Source organism: Camelus bactrianus, chromosome 29, assembly GCF_048773025.1.
Source record: "Camelus bactrianus isolate YW-2024 breed Bactrian camel chromosome 29, ASM4877302v1, whole genome shotgun sequence".
In the NCBI taxonomy this organism is placed as follows: Eukaryota; Metazoa; Chordata; class Mammalia; order Artiodactyla; family Camelidae; genus Camelus; species Camelus bactrianus.
The window spans coordinates 31,531,648-31,551,996 of NC_133567.1; the positions used below are offsets into that span (position 1 = coordinate 31,531,648).

General features: G+C 41.9%; 1 long non-coding RNA gene across 1 annotated transcript; it reads left to right on the forward strand.

The window, feature by feature from the left end:
* Positions 1 to 5,155: 5,155 nt before the first annotated feature.
* Positions 5,156 to 16,641, forward strand: LOC141575544 (uncharacterized). The gene is made up of 4 exons (XR_012503183.1): positions 5,156 to 5,678; positions 10,417 to 10,986; positions 14,259 to 14,331; positions 15,708 to 16,641. It is a non-coding gene; the product is annotated as an uncharacterized LOC141575544 (long non-coding RNA).
* Positions 16,642 to 20,349: the final 3,708 nt, after the last annotated feature.

Genomic DNA, 20,349 nt, shown 5'->3' on the forward strand with positions numbered 1-20,349 from the left:
TCTCTAGAGATGTCTCCATGCCGGTATTCTCCATTGTAGCGGAACAGCTCTCATCTATATGTTCGCATCTCTCCTCAGTCCGTGCAGCCAGCTTTTCTGCCAGCTTCTCTTCGTGTCTCCCATAAAGTCGACTTCAACAGGACTGGGCATGTCTGAAAGTACCTCGGAGCCTCACCAGTAAGCTGATGACAGGCAGATCTTCCACTGTCTGCCCTTTCAGGTTCTGGAAATTTACCCGTGGGCTTAAGTCTTTGGGCAGCAGCATTATCTCGAACTTACAAAGCGTCCCGAAAAAAAGAACTAAGCCAATCTCCACAAAGGGCTGCAACCCCTCCATCACACTGATCCACCCACAGAATTCTGCCCAGTTAACTTGGATACACCAGCCACAACAAGCCTCGCGTTACACACCAAGATTCCACCTAGAATCCATACGGTAACTGACATCCCCAATGGTTGCTGAATATTGTCAGTGTTGGGGGAGGGGCTGCATCAAACGAGAGGTTCCAAAGTTAAATGTGATCCTATCCACTAGCGTGCCATTGTCCTTTTATCTTCCCTCTTTCCTTTCGGTCAGATCTGTATATACAGTACAAACGGAGGGAAGTGTGTCCATTTTTAGTTTATGGTTTCACACGTCTTGAAACTTTCTAACAGCTCACAGTACGCAGAGACCCCACTAAAGGAAACTCATGTTTGTGTAATATCCATTCACCCAGAATACATATCCGTCGGTTGCTTTCTGCTGAAGCACTCAAGCTCTCAGAAAATGGATCCATTTTTTTTAATGGGGGATTGAAATTCCGAGAAATGAAACCAATCCCAATGTGCACTTTACTGTCAGTCTCGTTTGCTCTTAGTAGAGTTTTGCAGAGCTACTTGTCTTTGTTATAGGCTTATGCCGATTCTTCTCTACTTAGGGTAGTATACGGCATTCATTCTTGCTTTTGGAAGAATTGTAATTGTATATAACGGACTATGAGCAAATCTTATTCAAAATCGGCATTTGGGTTAGGTCACGATATGCTCTTTTGAATCAATATTTATGAATATTAATGCACGCGTCTGTGTTCTGAATACAAGTGTGTTGAGTACATTTAAGATGCGATACTGGGTCGATGCGTGCTGAATGATCCTTGACATCAATTTGAGTATTTTGTTTTGAATACTCATGGTTTCTTTGGTATATGTCAGGCAACCGTACCCTTTTGGTGTCTGTTTGTTTGTTTGCTTGTTGTTGGTTTTGCAAACACATTAGGCCATGCATCACTCCGTTTGCTTCAATCAGAGAGTCATATACGTCAATCAATTAAGATAGTGCTTAAAATCACCTATGATTTCCTGCTACCCTCTCCCATCTTATGGCTTTGATGTCCTCCTTGCCTTCTTCTTGTTTCTTGTTTGTAACTCACGCTCTTCTTGCATTTCCAATAATGGTTTTTCTTATTTCCATTTCATCTTGCTACTTTTCTATTCAGGGTAGAATTCTCAATCTTTCTTTTAGGATAAGTTTTGAACTGCTGAATTCTTTTAAGCTTTGCTGGTCTGTGAATTTCCCTAGCTCTGCCGTTATTAGAAATGGCAGTCATGTGGCATAGGCTACCCATGATTACAGCTTTTTCTCATTCAGGATATGGCCTATGTCCTTGCACTCCTCCCTGTTCTGCGATATTTCGGCCGAGATATGAGCTGAAACCCCTCTGGAGTTTCTGTTGTGAATAAATTGCTTTCCTCTAGATGCATTTTAAAACACTGGGGTGATCATGAACTTTGTTGATTTGAATTATACAGCTGCAAGTAGGTCTATTGGGATTCCACCTCCTTTGGACTCTGTGTAGATCCTGAATTTGTATGGATGTTTCTTTCTTGTCTTTCAGCAAGTTACAGTCTGACTTTTCTACAATTATCTTTGCAGGCTTTTTTTGGTTAAACTTTCTTTTCCATCTGGGACTCTTACGAATCATACTCTTTCATGCTTTGTCTTACCCCAGGCTTCAACAGCAATGTTTGCATTGGTTTGCACTTCTTTTTCTATGCCTTCTTCTGATCGAGGGATTTCTGTTCCCCTGTCTTCACAGTCTTTCATGAGTCCGTCTGCATTATCAAGTCTGCTTTGGACTGACTTTAGCCCTTTTATTGTCTCATTCTTGGGTTTTCTGATATTATTTGGCTCGTTTTTAGTGTTTCCCTTCCCTTTCCTGGTATAATGCCTTTTGTGATTCTGAGACACTGTTGTACTTCATGTTTTCCTCACCTCAGTTTTCAATACTTGCTCTGGTAGCGTTTTGCAGTCTAGATGTTTGAAAGCTTATTTTCTGGGCCTTCAAACTCTTTGGAACTGAAAATGGTACTTCCTGTTTCTTTTACTATACTTCTTTATCTCTACTGGCAAGTAATATCAGGTATCTAATATAGATTTATAGGGCTTTGTTAAGTGAAAATTTTAGACCATTTGGTGTACAAAGTTCCATGATATTTCTGTGAGGACAATATACCCTAGGCATTGATGCCACGTCCTGTTCCTGTGTGTGTTGTCTGGTATATCTCTAATTGCTGGTGTTGCCTTTCTTGTGATGAGCACACCATATTTTTTCAATTAATAAATCTTTGTTTATTGCACTTACCTCACAATTCTGAAAGTGCAGAGTACACTTCCTCTTCTGGAAATGAAGCTTAAGGTTTTCAGCTCGGCATTCTGCTGTACGTCATATTGGAGTCTTTCCAAACAGCAATCTGAGAGTGCGCTTGTGCTTTCAATTTCCATGGGAATGTCCCAATGTTACCAGTTCATCCCAGAGCTTCTCTGTCTACAGAAACACCAGTGGAAACATATGTATGGATGTCATACATCAGGGCCTGCTGGAATGATCCCGCAGACCGATCTTTGTGTACTCTGGTCAGTACCATGTCAGTGCCATTCAAAATGTCGCATCTGTATTTGGGAGATAATGCTGAAGGAAATGCTTCAACTTCTCACACTGTGGACTATGACCACTCTTCCTTGATCCCTCATCCTTGGGTCATGGGTGCACGAATGCAACCACAGAGCTGTACCGAATTCTCTTCCTCAAACCAATCCATAATCCCTGTCCAGGTTATGACTGTAGCAGATCCTGAAGCTTTATATACTGATTTCAAACCCAAGGGCCACTGAATCCCTCAGACCAGATTCACGGCTTCTGTAGTTGAGCCCCACACGTGCTCTATTGGCAAAATGCCAAATTGAACCTGGGCCTGAAAGATGCAGTGGATGTGGCCATGGCACTTATCGAAAAACTCAACCTCACACGCCAATGTGTTTGCTTTCTTACTGGGGTAACAGGTCGGTTTGCTCTCTTGATAGAACCCACCGCATCACACAACACACTCCAGAACCCTGAGACTCAGCGTGTGAAAATATCTGTAGCTCTATACCTCATTTTCCGCTGCCTCTGCTAGCTCAAATTTGGCAGATGGGATCTTGGTCTCAGAATCAATTGTGGGGTATTTTGTGCTGATTTCTATGAGTTATGTCAGCCAAGCATCTGCTGTGCACTCTTCTAACACTCAGCGCATTACGTACAGTCCCATGTGTGCTGTCGGCTTGAGAGTGTGCGTCCAAGTAAAACAGAGTTTCACCTTTGCTGCTCCATTAGCAGAGGTCAGATCCTGCACAGATTTCCATTCTCTACTTTGCCTTCTCCTGCTTCCAGGTTTCCTGAGGCCTCATCCTTTCTTTGGAAGTAACAGACCTCTGTTCGGAAAGTGTCCTGTGCCAAGGGCTGTGTGAGTGGAAGTTTACATTGTTGTGTACATGGGAGGGAGTGAGCGCAGGTTGCACTGGTTCTCTGCCAACTGGGCATCGATAAATCAATACTTTCCAGATATAATTCACAGAAATGTGATGTTTGTTTAGCTCTGTTTTCTATAAAGCCATGGTTGGAGGGATTGTCCGAAGACTCCAATTTTGACATTGTGTTGATAACACAGTTGCAGGTTTTAAGAAGGTTAATAGAATTGATTTACATGTTTTGGGATTTATATGAAAGTGAAATTAGTGTTTCAAACGTACTAAATTTACCTAGAAGTCAGACTTGTCAATTTTTGTAACATTATGTCAGCTCTAAGAAAAATGTAGACAGATAGAAAGTAAAATCACAGTCCAAAATGTTGAAGGGGACATGTCAACTCTTTACTGTTGAAGCCTCCAACACCAACAGGAACCATGAAGTACCTATTGAAACCATGAAATAACCGAAAACCTGGGTTTCCGTTGTGCATGTGGTGCCCTATACTCCCAATGACACATACTGGCCAATGTTGGCTATTCAACGGGTAACATTCTTCTCTAGGAAAGTACAAGAAAAACCAAACAAAATATACACTTTTAGGCTTGATTCCAAAAGCACATACAGGCATTATAGCTTTGAGAACCCTGCTGCAGCTATGCTAGGCTATTGAAAACAGGTGTTCTTCTATCAGTGATGAGAACGCTTAATCACCCGATCATGTTGGGTAAAGCAATTTAACACAACCAAATCGGCACCCCCAATATATCGTGCACCCGGTGCTTGACTGAAGAGAAAGACGGTCCACAAAACCTGTGTCTTTAAAGTCTTTCACGACTTTTAACAGTTGATGTCACTATCTGACATAATATTTACCTATATATGCTGTCTTGAAAAACTGAGGCCTAGTACATATTCAAGTTCAGTCAAAGATTCCTCTCACTTACCACACTCCCTTCACCCCAGACAAGACATAAACCCAGCATTTCCTGAATCTAGGGGAAGGTCATCATTTTTTGTGTGAGATAAGTATTCAACTCCTAACTATTTTAGGCGAGAGTATTTGACCTTTAAGGAGTTCACTGTTGTTCACAGAGTGTGAAGACTGAGGAACTCTGATTCTATGAGGGGCTTGCTCTTCTCCTAATGGCTTCATTTCAGCTCAGGTTCTGATCCTTTAAAATGGATTCCTGAGTGGAGGGGAGGGAAGAGCAAGTGCTTGATAGCAAGGCACAAACCTGGGAAAAGGCTTACCTGGGCTTGGTGCATTTTGGTCTGAATGGTTTCTAAATGCCCCTTGGGACCTGTGGATTCTCATGACCTCTTCCAAGAACATGAGCGCTTTTATCATCTCTGCCATCTCTTCTATTTTAGACGTCAGGAATCTTGGAGCCGTTCTTGGAGCAGAGAATTGAGTGACTTTCTCAAGTGCACGTTGACACTCCGAATGTTTCTGCCAGTATCACAGAGGATCAGTAGGGCTCATGAATGCCTTTCGAGCCTGGTATTCTCTAGAGATGTCTCCATGCCGGTATTCTCCATTGTAGCGGAACAGCTCTCATCTATATGTTCGCATCTCTCCTCAGTCCGTGCAGCCAGCTTTTCTGCCAGCTTCTCTTCGTGTCTCCCATAAAGTCGACTTCAACAGGACTGGGCAAGTCTGAAAGTACCTCGGAGCCTCACCAGTAAGCTGATGACAGGCAGATCTTCCACTGTCTGCCCTTTCAGGTTCTGGAAAATTACCCGTGGTCTTAAGTCTTTGGGCAGCAGCATTATCTCGAACTTACAAAGCGTCCCGAAAAAAAGAACTAAGCCAATCTCCACAAAGGGCTGCAGCCCCTCCATCACACTGATCCACCCACAGAATTCTGCCCAGTTAACTTGGATACACCAGCCACAACAAGCCTCAAGGTACACACCAAGATACCACCTAGAATCCAAACGGTAACTGACATCCCCAATAGTTGCTGAATATTGTCAGTGTTGGGGGAGGGGCTGCATCAAACGAGAGGTTCCAAAGTTAAATGTGATTCTATCCACTAGCGTGCCATTGTCCTTTTATCTTCCCTCTTTCCTTTTGTTCATATCTGTATATACAGTACAAACGGAGGGAAGTGTGTCCATTTTTAGTTTATGGTTTCACACGTCTTGAAACTTTCTAACAGCTCAGAGTACACAGAGACCCCACTAACTGAAACTCATGTTTGTGTAATATCCATTCACCCAGAATACATATCCGTCGGTTGCTTTCTGCTGAAACACTCACGCTCTCAGTAAATGGATCCATTTTTTTCATGGGGGCTGAAATTCCGAGAAATGAAAGCAATCCCAATGTGCACTTTACTGTCTGTCTCGTTTGCTCTTAGTACAGTTTTGCAGAGCTACTTGTCTTTGTTACAGGCTTATGCCGTTTCTTCTCTACTTAGGGTAGTATACGGCATTCATTCTTGCTTTTGGAAGAATTGTAATTGTATATAACGTACTATGAGCAAATCTTATTAAAAATCGGCATTTGGGTTAGGTCAGGATATGCTCTTTTGAATCAATATTTATGAATATTAATGCACGCGTCTGTGTTCTGAATACAAGTGTGTTGAGTATATTTAAGCTGCGATACTGGGTCGATGCGTGCTGAATGATCCTTGACATCAATTTGAGTATTTTGTTTTGAATACTCATGGTTTCTTTGGTATATGTCAGGCAACCGTACCCTTTTGGTGTCTGTTTGTTTGTTTGCTTGTTGTTGGTTTTGCAAACACATTAGGCCATGCATCACTCCGTTTGCTTCAATCAGAGAGTCATATACGTCAATCAATTAAGATAGTGCTTAAAATCACCTATGATTTCCTGCTACCCTCTCCCATCTTATGGCTTTGATGTCCTCCTTGCCTTCTTCTTGTTTCTTGTTTGTAACTCACGCTCTTCTTGCATTTCCAATAATGGTTTTTCTTATTTCCATTTCATCTTGCTACTTTTCTATTCAGGGTAGAATTCTCAATCTTTCTTTTAGGATAAGTTTTGAACTGCTGAATTCTTTTAAGCTTTGCTGGTCTGTGAATTTCCCTAGCTCTGCCGTTATTAGAAATGGCAGTCATGTGGCATAGGCTACCCATGATTACAGCTTTTTCTCATTCAGGATATGGCCTATGTCCTTGCACTCCTCCCTGTTCTGCGATATTTCGGCCGAGATATGAGCTGAAACCCCTCTGGAGTTTCTGTTGTGAATAAATTGCTTTCCTCTAGATGCATTTTAAAACACTGGGGTGATCATGAACTTTGTTGATTTGAATTATACAGCTGCATGTAGGTCTATTGGGATTCCACCTCCTTTGGACTCTGTGTAGATCCTGAATTTGTATGGATGATTCTTTCTTGTCTTTCAGCAAGTTACAGTCTGACTTTTCTACAATTATCTTTGCAGGCTTTTTTTGGTTAAACTTGCTTTTCCATCTGGGACTCTTACGAATCATACTCTTTCATGCTTTGTCTTACCCCAGGCTTCAACAGCAATGTTTGCATTGGTTTGCACTTCTTTTTCTATGTCTTCTTCTGATCGAGGGATTTCTGTTCCCCTGTCTTCACAGTCTTTCACGAGTCCGTCTGCATTATCAAGTCTGCTTTGGACTGACTTTAGCCCTGGTATTGTCTCATCCTTGGGTTTTCTGTTATTATTTGGCTCGTTTTTAGAGTTTCTCTTCCCCTTTCCTGGTATACTGCCTTTTGTGATTCTGAGACCCTGTTGTACTTCACGTTTTCCTCACCTCAGTTTTCAATACTTGCTCTGGTAGCGTTTTGCAGTCTAGATGTTTGAAAGCTTATTTTTTGGGCCTTCAAACTCTTTGGAACTGAAAATGGTACTTCATGTTTCTTATACTATACTTCTTTATCTCTACTGGTCAAGTAATATCAGGTAAATAATATAGATTTATAGGGCTTTGTTAAGTGAAAATTAAGGGCCATTGGGTATACAAAGTTCCATGATATTTCTGTGAGGACAATTTTCCCTAGGCATTGATGCCATGTCCTGTTCCTGTGTGTGTTGTCTGGTATTTCTCTAATTGCTGGTGTTGCCTTTGTTGTGATGAGCACACCATATAATTTCAATTAGTAAAACTTCATTTTATTGCACTTAACTCACAATTCTGAAAGTGCAGAGTACACTTCCTCTTCTGGAAATGAAGCTTAAAGGTTTTCAGCTCGGCATTCTGCTTTACGTCATGTTGGAGTCTTTCCAAAACAGAAAACTGAGAGTGCACTTGTGCTTTCTTTTGCCATGGGAATGTCCCAATGTTACCAGTTCATCCCAGAGCTTCTCTGAATACAGAAACACCAGTGGAAACATATGTATGGATGTCATACATCAGGGCCTGCTGGAATGATCCCACAGACCGATCTATGTTTCCCCTGGGCAGTACCATGTCAGTGCCATCCAAAATATAGCATCTGCATTTGGGAGATAATGCTGAAGGAAATGCTTCAACTTTTCACTTTGTGGATTTTGACCACTATTCCTTGATCCCTCATCCTTGGGTCATGGGTGCACGAATGCAACCACAGAGCTGTACCGAATTCTCTTCCTCAAACCAATCCGTAATCCCTGTCCAGGTTATGACTGTAGCAGATCCTGAAGCTTTTTATACTGATTTCAAACCCAAGGGCCACTGAATCCCTCAGACCAGATGCACAGCTTCCCTAGTTGAGCCCCACAAGTGCTCTATTGGCAAAATGCCAAATTGATCCTGGGCCTGCAAGTTGCAGTTGATGTGGCCATGGCACATATGGAAAACTCAACCTCACACGCCAATGTGTTTGCTTTCTTACTGGGGTAACAGGTCGGTTTGCTCTGTTGATAGAACCCACCACAACCCACAACACACTCCAGAGCCCTGAGACTCAGCGTGTGAAATCATCTGTAGCTCTATCCCTCATTTTCCGCTGCCTCTGCTAGCTCAAATTTGGCAGATGGGATCTTGGTCTCAGAATCAATTGTGGGGATATTTTGTGCTGATTTCTATGAGTTATGTCAGCCAAGCATCTGCTGTGCAATCTTCTAACACTCAGCGCATTACCTACAGTCCCATGTGTGCTGTCGGCTTGAGAGTGTGCGTCCAAGTAAAACAGAGTTTCACCTTTGCTGCTTCATCAGCAGAGGTCAGATCCTGCACAGATTTCCATTCCCTACTTTGCCTTCTCCTGCTTCCAGGTTTCATGAGGCCTCATGCTGTCTTTGGATGTTACAGACCACTCTTCGGAAAGTGTCCTGTGCCAAGGGCTGGATGAGTGAAAGTTTACATTGCTGTGTACATGGGAGGGAGTGAGCGCAGGTTGCACTTGTTCTCTGCCAACTGGGCATCGATAAATCAATACTTTCCAGATATAATTCATAGAAATGTGATATTTGTTAAGCTCTGTTTTATATAAAGCCATAGTTGGAGGGATTGTCCGAAGACTGTAATTTTGACATTGTGTTGATAACACAGTTGCAGGTTTTATGAAGGTTAATAGAATTGATATACAAGTTTTGGGATTTATATGAAAATGAAGTTAGTGTTTGAAACGAACTAAATTTACCTAGAAGTCAGACTTCTCAATTTTTGTAACATTATGTCAGCTCTAAAAAAAATGTAGACAGAAAGTAAAATCACAGTCTAAAATGTTGAAGGGGATATGTCAACTCTTTACTGTTGAAGCCTCCAACACCAACAGGAACCATGAAGTACCTATTGATAACATGAAATATCCGAGAACCTGGTTTTCCGTTGGGCATGTGGTGCCCTATACTCCCAATGACACATGCTGACCAATGTTGGCATTTCAAGGGGTAACATTCCTCTCTAGGAAAGTACAAGAAAAACCAAACAAAATTTATGCATTTAGGCTTGATTCCAAAAGCACATACAGGCATTTTAGCTATCAGAAACCTGCTGCAGCTATGCTAAGCTATTGAAAAGCTGGTGTTATTTTATCAGTGATGAGAACGCTTAATCATACCATCATGTTGGGTAAAGCAATTTAACACAACCAAATCGGCACCCCCAATATATCGTGCACCCGGTGCTTGACTGAAAAGAAAAACGGTCCACCAAACCTGTGTCTTTAAAGCCTTTCACGACTTTTAGAGTTCAGGTCACTATCTGACATAATATTTACCTATATATAGTGTCTTGAAAAACTGAGGCCTAGTACATATTCAAGTTCAGTCAAAGATTCCTCTCACTTACCACACTCCCTTCACCCCAGACAAGACATAAACCCAGCATTTGCTGAATCAAGGGTAAGGTCATCATTTCTTGGTGTGAGCTAAGTATTCAAATACCAATTATTTTAGGCGAGAGTATTTGAACTTTAAGGAATTCACTGTTGTTCACAGAGTGTGAAGATGGAGGAACTCTGATTCTAGGAGGGGCTTGCTCTTCTCCTACTGGCTTCATTGCAGCTCAGGTTCTGATCCTTTAAAATGGATGCCTGAGTGGAGGGGAGGGAAGAGCAAGTGCTTGATAGCAAGGCCCAAACCTGGGAAAAGGCTTACCTGGGCTTGGTGCATTTTGGTCTGAATGGTTTCTAAATGCCCCTTGGGACCTGTGGATTCTCATGACCTCTTCCAAGAACATGAGCGCTTTTTTCATTTCTGCCATCTCTTCTCTTTTAGACGTCAGGAATCTTGGAGCCGTTCTTGGAGCAGAGAATTGAGTGACTTTCTCAAGTGCACATTGACACTCCGAATGTTTCTGCCAGTATCACAGAGGATCAGTATGGCTCATGAATATCTTTCGAGCCTGGTATTCTCTAGAGATGTCTCCATGCCGGTATTCTCCATTGTAGCGGAACAACTCTCATCAATATGTTCGCATCTCTCCTCAGTCAGTGCAGCCAGCTTTTCTGCCAGCTTCTCTTCGTGTCTCCCATAAAGTCGATTTCAACAGGACTGGGCAAGTCTGAAAGTACCTCGGAGCCTCACCAGTAAGCTGATGACAGGCAGATATTCCACTGTCTGAACTTTCAGGTTCTGGAAACTTACCCGTGAACTTAGGTCTTTGGGCAGCAGCATTATCTCGAACTTACACAGCGTCCCGAACAAAAGACCTAAGCCAATCTCCACAAAGGGCGGCAGACCCACCATCACACTGATCCACCCACAGAATTCTGCCCAGTTACCTTGGATCCACCAGCGACAACAAGCCTCGCGGTACACACCAAGATTCCAACTAGAATCCAACCGGTAATTGAAATCCACAATGGTTGCTGAAAATTGTCAGTGTTGGGGGAGGGGCTGCATCAAACGAGAGGTTCCTAAGTTAAATATGATTCTATCCACTAGCGTGCCATTGTCCTTTTATCTTCCCTCTTTCCTTTGGTTCAGATATTTATATACAGAACCAACGGAGGGAAGTGTGTCCATTTTTAGTTTATGGTTTCACACGTCTTGAAACTTTCTAACAGCTCACAGTACACAGAGACCCCACTAAAGGAAACTCATGTTTGTGTAATATCCATTCAACCAGAATACATATACGTCTGTTGCTTTCTGCTGAAACACCCTCGCTCTCAGGAAATGGATCCATTTGTTTCATGGGGGCTGAAATTCCGAGAAATGAAACCAATCCCAATGTGCACTTTACTGTCTTTCTCGTTTCCTCTTAGTACAGTTTTGCCGAGCTACTTGTCTTTGTTATATGCTTATGCCTTTTCTTCTCTAGTTAGGGTAGAATATGGCATTCATTCTTGCTGTTGGAAGAATTGTAAGCCTATATCACGGACTATGACCAAATCTTATTCAAAATCGGCATTTGGGTTAGGTCACGATATGCTCTTTTGAATCAATATTTATGAATATTAATGCACGCGTCTGTGTTCTGAATACAAGTGTGTTGAGTACATTTTAGCTGCGATACTGGGTCGATGCATGCTGAATGATCCTTGACATCAATTTGTGTATTTTGTTTTGAATACTCATGGTTTCTTTGGTATATGTCAGCAAACCGTACTCTTTTTGTGTCTGTCTGTTTGTTTGATTGTTTGTTTATTTGTTTGTAGTTGGTTTTGCAAACACATTAGGCCATGCATCACTCCGTTTGCTTCAATCAGAGAGTCATATATGTGAATCAATTAAGATAGTGCTTAAAATCACCTATGATTTCCTGCTACCCTCTCCCATCTTATGGCTTTGATGTCCTCCTTGCCTTCTTCTTGTTTCTTGTTTGTAACTCACGCTCTTCTTTCATTTCTAATAATGGTTTTTCTTATTTCCATTTCATCTTGCTACTTTTCTATTCAGGGTAGAATTCTCAATCTTTCTTTTAGAATAAGTTTTGAACTGCTGAATTCTTTTAAGCTTTGCTGGTCTGTGAATTTCCCTAGCTCTGCCGTTATTAGAAATGGCAGTCATGTGGCATAGGCTACCCATGATTACAGCTTTTTCTCATTCAGGATATGGCCTATGTCCTTGCACTCCTCCCTGTTCTGCGATATTTCTGCCGAGATATGAGCTGAAACCCCTCTGGAGGTCCTGTTGTGACTAAATTGCTTTCCTCTAGACGCATTTTAAATCACTGGGGTGATCATGAATTTTGTAGGTTTGAATTATACCGCTGCAAGTAGGTCTATTGGGATTCCAACTCCTTTGGACTCTGTGTAGATCCTGAATTCGTATAGATGATACTTTCTTGTCTTTCAGCAAGTTTCAGTGTGACTTGTCTACAATTATCTTTGCAGGCATTTTTTTGTTAATCTTGCTTTTCCATCTGGGATTCTTACGAGTCATACTCTTTCATGCTTTGTCTTTCCCCAGGCTTCAACAGCAATGTTTGCATTGGTTTGCACTTCTTTTTCTATGTCTTCTTCTGATCGAGGGATTTCTGTTCCCCTGTCTTCACAGTCCTTCACGAATCCGTCTGCATAATCAAGTCTGCTTTGGACTGACTTTAGCCCTGGTATTGTCTCATCCTTGAGTTTTCTGATATTTTTTGTCTCGTTTTTAGAGTTTCCCTTCCCCTTTCCTGGTATAATGCCTTTTGTGTTTCTGAGACACTTTTGTACTTCATGTTTTCCTCACCTCAGTTTTCAATACTTGCTCTCGTAGCGTTTTGCAGTCTAGATGTTTGAAAGCTTACTTTTTGGGCCTTCAAATTCTTTGGAACTGAAAATGGTACTTCCTGTTTCTTTTACTATACTACTTTATCTCTAGTGGACAAGTAATATCAGGTATCTAATATAGATTTATAGGTCTTTGTTAAGTGAAAATTTAGGACAATTGGGTGTACAAAGTTCCAAGATATTTCTGTGAGGACAATTTTCCCTAGGCATTGATGCCATGTCCTGTTCCTGTGTGTGTTGTCTGGTTATCTCTTATTGCTGGTGTTGCCTTTGTTGTGATGAGCACACTATAATATTTCAATTAGTAAAACTTCTTTTTATTGCACTTACCTCACATTTCTGAAAGTGCAGAGTACACTTCCTCTTCTGGAAATGAAGCTTAAAGGTTTTCAGCTCGGCATTCTGCTGTAGGTCATATTGGAGTCTTTCCAAACAGCAAACTGAGAGTGTGCTTGTGCTTTCTATTGCCATGGGAATGTCCCAATGTTACCAGTCCTTCCCAGAGCTTATCTGTATACAGCAACACCAGTGGAAACATATGTATTGATGTCATACATCAGGGCCTGCTGGAATGATCCCGCAGACCGATCTTTGTGTACTCTGGTCAGTACCATGTCAGTGCCATTCAAAATGTCGCATCTGCATTTGGCAGATAATGCTGAAGGAAATGCTTCAACATCTCACACTGTGGACTTTGACCACTCTTCCTTGATCCCTCATCCTTGGGTCATGGGTGCACGAATGCAACCACAGAGCTGTACCGAATTCTCTTCCTCAAACCAATCCATAATCCCTGTCCAGGTTATGACTGTAGCAGATCCTGAAGTTTTAATACTGATTTCAAACCCAAGGGCCACTGAATCCCTCAGACCAGATTCACGGCTTCTGTAGTTGAGCCCCACATGTGCTCTATTGGCAAAATGCCAAATTGATCCTGGGCCTGAAAGATGCAGTGGATGTGGCTATGGCACTTATCGAAAAACTCAACCTCACACGCCAATGTGTTTCTTTCTTACTGGGGTAACAGGTCGGTTTGCTCTCTTGATAGAACCCACCGCATCACACAACACACTCCAGAACCCTGAGACTCAGCGTGTGAAATTATCTGTAGCTCTATACCTCATTTTCCGCTGCCTCTGCTAGCTCAAATTTGGCAGATGGGATCTTGGTCTCAGAATCAATTGTGGGGATATTTTGTGCTGATTTCTATGAGTTATGTCAGCCAAGCATCTGCTGTGCACTCTTCTAACACTCATCGCATTACGTACAGTCCCATGTGTGCTGTCGGCTTGAGAGTGTGCGTCCAAGTAAAACAGAGTTTCACCTTTGCTGCTCCATTAGCAGAGGTCAGATCCTGCACAGATTTCCAATCTCGACATTGCCTTTTCCTGCTTCCAGGTTTCCTGAGGCCTCATCCTGTCTTTGGAAGTAACAGACCTCTGTTCGGAAAGTGTCCTGTGCCAAGGGCTGTGTGAGTGGAAGTTTACATTGCTGTGTACATGGGAGGGAGTGAGCGCAGGTTGCACTGGTTCTCTGCCAACTGGGCATCGATAAATCAATACTTTCCAGATATAATTCACAGAAATGTGATGTTTGTTTAGCTCTGTTTTCTATAAAGCCATGGTTGGAGGGATTGTCCGAAGACTCCAATTTTGACATTGTGTTGATAACACAGTTGCAGGTTTTAAGAAGGTTAATAGAATTGATTTACATGTTTTGGGATTTATATGAAAGTGAAATTAGTGTTTCAAACGTACTAAATTTACCTAGAAGTCAGACTTGTCAATTTTTGTAAAATTATGTCAGCTCTAAGAAAAATGTAGACAGATAGAAAGTAAAATCACAGTCCAAAATGTTGAAGGGGACATGTCAACTCTTTACTGTTGAAGCCTCCAACAGCAACAGGAACCATGAAGTACCTATTGAAACCATGGTATAACCGAGAACCTGGGTTTCCGTTGTGCATGTGGTGCCCTATACTCCCAATGACACATACTGGCCAATGTTGGCATTTCAACGTGTAACATTCTTCTCTAGGAATGTACAAGAAAAACCAAACAAAATATACACTTTTAGGCTTGATTCCAAAAGCACATACAGGCATTTTAGCTTTGAGAACCCTGCTGCAGCTATGCTAGGCTATTGAAAACAGGTGTTCTTCTATCAGTGATGAGAACGCTTAATCATCCGATCATGTTGGGTAAAGCAATTTAACACAAGCATGTCTGCACCCCCAATATATCGTGCACCCGGTGCTTGACTGAAGAGAAAGACGGTCCACAAAACCTGTGTCTTTAAAGTTTTTCAGGACTTTTAACAGTTGATGTCACTATCTGACATAATATTTACCTATATATGCTGTCTTGAAAAACTGAGGCCTAGTACATATTCAAGTTCAGTCAAAGATTCCTCTCACTTACCACACTCCCTTCACCCCAGACAAGACATAAACCCAGCATTTCCTGAATCTAGGGGAAGGTCATCATTTTTTGTGTGAGATAAGTATTCAACTCCTAACTATTTTAGGCGAGAGTATTTGACCTTTAAGGAGTTCACTATTGTTCACAGAGTGTGAAGACTGAGGAACTCTGATTCTAGGAGGGGCTTGCTCTTCTCCTAATGGCTTCATTGCAGCTCAGGTTCTGATCCTTTAAAATGGATGCCTGAGTGGAGGGGAGGGAAGAGCAAGTGCTTGATAGCAAGGCCCAAACCTGGGAAAAGGCTTACCTGGGCTTGGTGCATTTTGGTCTGAATGGTTTCTAAATGCCCCTTGGGACCTGTGGATTCTCATGACCTCTTCCAAGGACATGAGCGCTTTTATCATCTTTGCCATCTCTTCTCTTTTAGACGTCAGGAATCTTGGAGCCGTTCTTGGACCAGAGAATTGAGTGACTTTCTCAAGTTCACGTTGACACTCCGAATGTTTCTGCCAGTATCACAGAGGATCAGTAGAGCTCATGAATGCCTTTCGAGCCTGGTATTCTCTAGAGATGTCTCCATGCCGGTATTCTCCATTGTAGCGGAACAGCTCTCATCTATATGTTCGCATCTCTCCTCAGTCCGTGCAGCCAGCTTTTCTGCCAGCTTCTCTTCGTGTCTCCCATAAAGTCGACTTCAACAGGACTGGGCATGTCTGAAAGTACCTCGGAGCCTCACCAGTAAGCTGATGACAGGCAGATCTTCCACTGTCTGCCCTTTCAGGTTCTGGAAATTTACCCGTGGGCTTAAGTCTTTGGGCAGCAGCATTATCTCGAACTTACAAAGCGTCCCGAAAAAAAGAACTAAGCCAATCTCCACAAAGGGCTGCAACCCCTCCATCACACTGATCCACCCACAGAATTCTGCCCAGTTAACTTGGATACACCAGCCACAACAAGCCTCAAGGTACACACCAAGATACCACATAGAATCCAAACGGTAACTGACATCCCCAATAGTTGCTGAATATTGTCAGTGTTGGGGGAGGGGCTGCATCAAACGAGAGGTTCCAAAGTTAAATGTGATCCTATCCACTAGCGTGCCATTGTCCTTTTATCTTCCCTCTTTCCTTTCGGTCAGATCTGTATATACAGTACAAACGGAGGGAAGTGTGTCCATTTTTATTTTATGTTTTCACACGTCTTGAAACTTTCTAACAGCTCACAGTACACAGAGACCCCACTAAAGGAAACTCATGTTTGTGTAATATCCATTCACCCAGAATACATATACGTCTGTTGCTTTCTGCTGAAACAATCACTCTCTCAGAAAATGGATCCATTTTTTTTAATGGGGGCTGAAATTCCGAGAAATGAAACCAATCCCAATGTGCACTTTACTGTCAGTCTCGTTTGCTCTTAGTACAGTTTTGCAGAGCTACTTGTCTTTGTTATAGGCTTATGCCGTTTCTTCTCTACTTAGGGTAGTATACAGCATTCATTCTTGCTTTTGGAAGAATTGTAATTGTATATAACGGACTATGAGCAAATCTTATTCAAAATCGGCATTTGGGTTAGGTCAGGATATGCTCTTTTGAATCAATATTTATGAATATTAATGCACGCGTCTGTGTTCTGAATACAAGTGTGTTGAGTACATTTAAGCTGCGATACTGGGTCGATGCGTGCTGAATGATCCTTGACATCAATTTGAGTATTTTGTTTTGAATACTCATGGTTTCTTTGGTATATGTCAGGCAACCGTACCCTTTTGGTGTCTGTTTGTTTGTTTGCTTGTTGTTGGTTTTGCAAACACATTAGGCCATGCATCACTCCGTTTGCTTCAATCAGAGAGTCATATATGTGAATCACTTAAGATAGTGCTTAAAATCACCTATGATTTCCTGCTACCCTCTCCCATCTTATGGCTTTGATGTCCTCCTTGCCTTCTTCTTGTTTCTTGTTTGTAACTCACGCTCTTCTTGCATTTCCAATAATGGTTTTTCTTTTTTCCATTTCATCTTGCTACTTTTCAATGCAGGGTAGAATTCTCAATCTTTCTTTTAGGATAAGTTTTGAACTGCTGAATTCTTTTAAGCTTTGCTGGTCTGTGAATTTCCCTAGCTCTGCCGTTATTAGAAATGGCAGTCATGTGGCATAGGCTACCCATGATTACAGCTTTTTCTCATTCAGGATATGGCCTATGTCCTTGCACTCCTCCCTGTTCTGCGATATTTCTGCCGAGATATGAGCTGAAACCCCTCTGGAGTTTCTGTTGTGAATAAATTGCTTTCCTCTAGATGCATTTTAAAACACTGGGGTGATCATGAACTTTGTTGATTTGAATTATACAGCTGCAAGTAGGTCTATTGGGATTCCACCTCCTTTGGACTCTGTGTAGATCCTGAATTTGTATGGATGATTCTTTCTTGTCTTTCAGCAAGTTACAGTCTGACTTTTCTACAATTATCTTTGCAGGCTTTTTTTGGTTAAACTTGCTTTTCCATCTGGGACTCTTACGAATCATACTCTTTCATGCTTTGTCTTACCCCAGGCTTCAACCGCAATGTTTGCATTGGTTTGCACTTCTTTTTCTATGTCTTCTTCTGATCGAGGGATTTCTGTTCCCCTGTCTTCACAGTCTTTCACGAGTCCGTCTGCATTATCAAGTCTGCTTTGGACTGACTTTAGCCCTGGTATTGTCTCATCCTTGTGTTTTCTGGTATTATTTGGCTCGTTTTAAGAGTTTCTCTTCCCCTTTCCTGGTATACTGCCTTTTGTGATTCTGAGACCCTGTTATACTTCACGTTTTCCTCACCTCAGTTTTCAATACTTGCTCTGGTAGCGTTTTGCAGTCTAGATGTTTGAAAGCTTATTTTTTGGGCCTTCAAACTCTTTGGAACTGAAAATGGTACTTCATGTTTCTTATACTATACTTCTTTATCTCTACTGGTCAAGTAATATCAGGTAAATAATATAGATTTATAGGGCTTTGTTAAGTGAAAATTAAGGGCCATTGGGTGTACAAAGTTCCATGATATTTCTGTGAGGACAATTTTCCCTAGGCATTGATGCCATGTCCTGTTCCTGTGTGTGTTGTCTGGTATTTCTCTAATTGCTGGTGTTGCCTTTGTTGTGATGAGCACACCATATAATTTCAATTAATAAAACTTCATTTTATTGCACTTAACTCACAATTCTGAAAGTGCAGAGTACACTTCCTCTTCTGGAAATGAAGCTTAAAGGTTTTCAGCTCGGCATTCTGCTGTACGTCATGTTGGAGTCTTTCCAAAACAGAAAACTGAGAGTGCGCTTTTGCTTTCTTTGCCATGGGAATGTCCCAATGTTACCAGTTCATCCCAGAGCTTCTCTGAATACAGAAACACCAGTGGAAACATATGTATGGATGTCATACATCAGGGCCTGCTGGAATGATCCCACAGACCGAACTTTGTGTCCCCTGGGCAGTACCATGTCAGTGCCATCCAAAATGTAGCATCTGCATTTGGGAGATAATGCTGAAAGGAATGCTTCAACTTTTCACTTTGTGGATTTTGACCACTATTCCTTGATCCCTCATCCTTGGGTCATGTGTGCACGAATGCAACCACAGAGCTGTACCGAATACTCTTCCTCAAACCAATCCGTAATCCCTGTCCAGGTTATGACTGTAGCAGATCCTGAAGCTTTTAATACTGATTTCAAACCCAAGGGCCACTGAATCCCTCAGACCAGATGCACGGCTTCTCTAGTTGAGCCCCACACGTGCTGTATTGGCAAAATGCCAAATTGATCCTGGGCCTGCAAGATGCAGTTGATGTGGCCATGGCACATATGGAAAACTCAACCTCACACGCCAATGTGTTTGCTTTTAATGGGGTAACAGGTCGGCTTGCTCTGTTGATAGAACCCACCACAACCCACAACACACTCCAGAGCCCTGAGACTCAGCGTGTGCCATTATCTGTAGCTCTATACCTCATTTTCTGCTGCCTCTGCTAACTCAAATTTGGCGGATCAGATCTTGGTCTCAGAATCAATTGTGGGGATATTTTGTGCTGATTTCTATGAGTTATGTCAGCCAAGCATCTGCTGTGCACTCTTCTAACACTCAGCGCATTACGTACAGTCCCATGTGTGCTGTCCGCTTGAGAGTGTGCGTCCAAGTAAAACAGAGTTTCACCTTTGCTGATCCATCAGCAGAGGTTAGATCCTGCACAGATTTCCATTCTCTACGTTGCCTTCTCCTGCTTCCAGGTTTCCTGAGGCCTCATCCTGTCTTTGGAAGTAACAGACCACTCTTCGGAAATTGTCCTGTGCCAAGGGCTGTGTGAGTGGAAGTTTACATTGCTGTGTACATGGGAGGGAGTGAGCGCAGGTTGCACTGGTTCTCTGCCAACTGGGCATCGATAAATCAACACTTTCCAGATATAATTCACAGAAATGTGATGTTTGTTTAGCTCTGTTTTCTATAAAGCCATGGTTGGAGGGATTGTCCGAAGACTCCAATTTTGACATTGTGTTGATAACACAGTTGCAGGTTTTAAGAAGGTTAATAGAATTGATTTACATGTTTCGGGATTTATATGAAAGTGAAATTAGTGTTTCAAACGTACTAAATTTACCTAGAAGTCAGACTTGTCAATTTTTGTAACATTATGTCAGCTCTAAGAAAAATGTAGACAGATAGAAAGTAAAATCACAGTCCAAAATGTTGAAGGGGACATGTCAACTCTTTACTGTTGAAGCCTCCAACACCAGCAGGAACAATTAAGTACCTATTGAAACCATGAAATAACCGAGAACCTGGGTTTCCGTTGTGCATGTGGTGCCCTATACTCCCAATGACACATACTGGCCAATGTTGGCATTTCAACAGATAAAGTTCCTCTCTAGGAAAGTACAAGAAAAACCAAACAAAATATATACATTTAGGCTTGATTCCAAAACACATACAGTCATTTTAGCTATGAGAAACCTGCTGCAGCTATGCTAGGCTACTGAAAAGCAGGTGTTCTTCTATCAGTGATGAGAACGCTTAATCACACGATCATGTTGGGTAAAGCAATTTA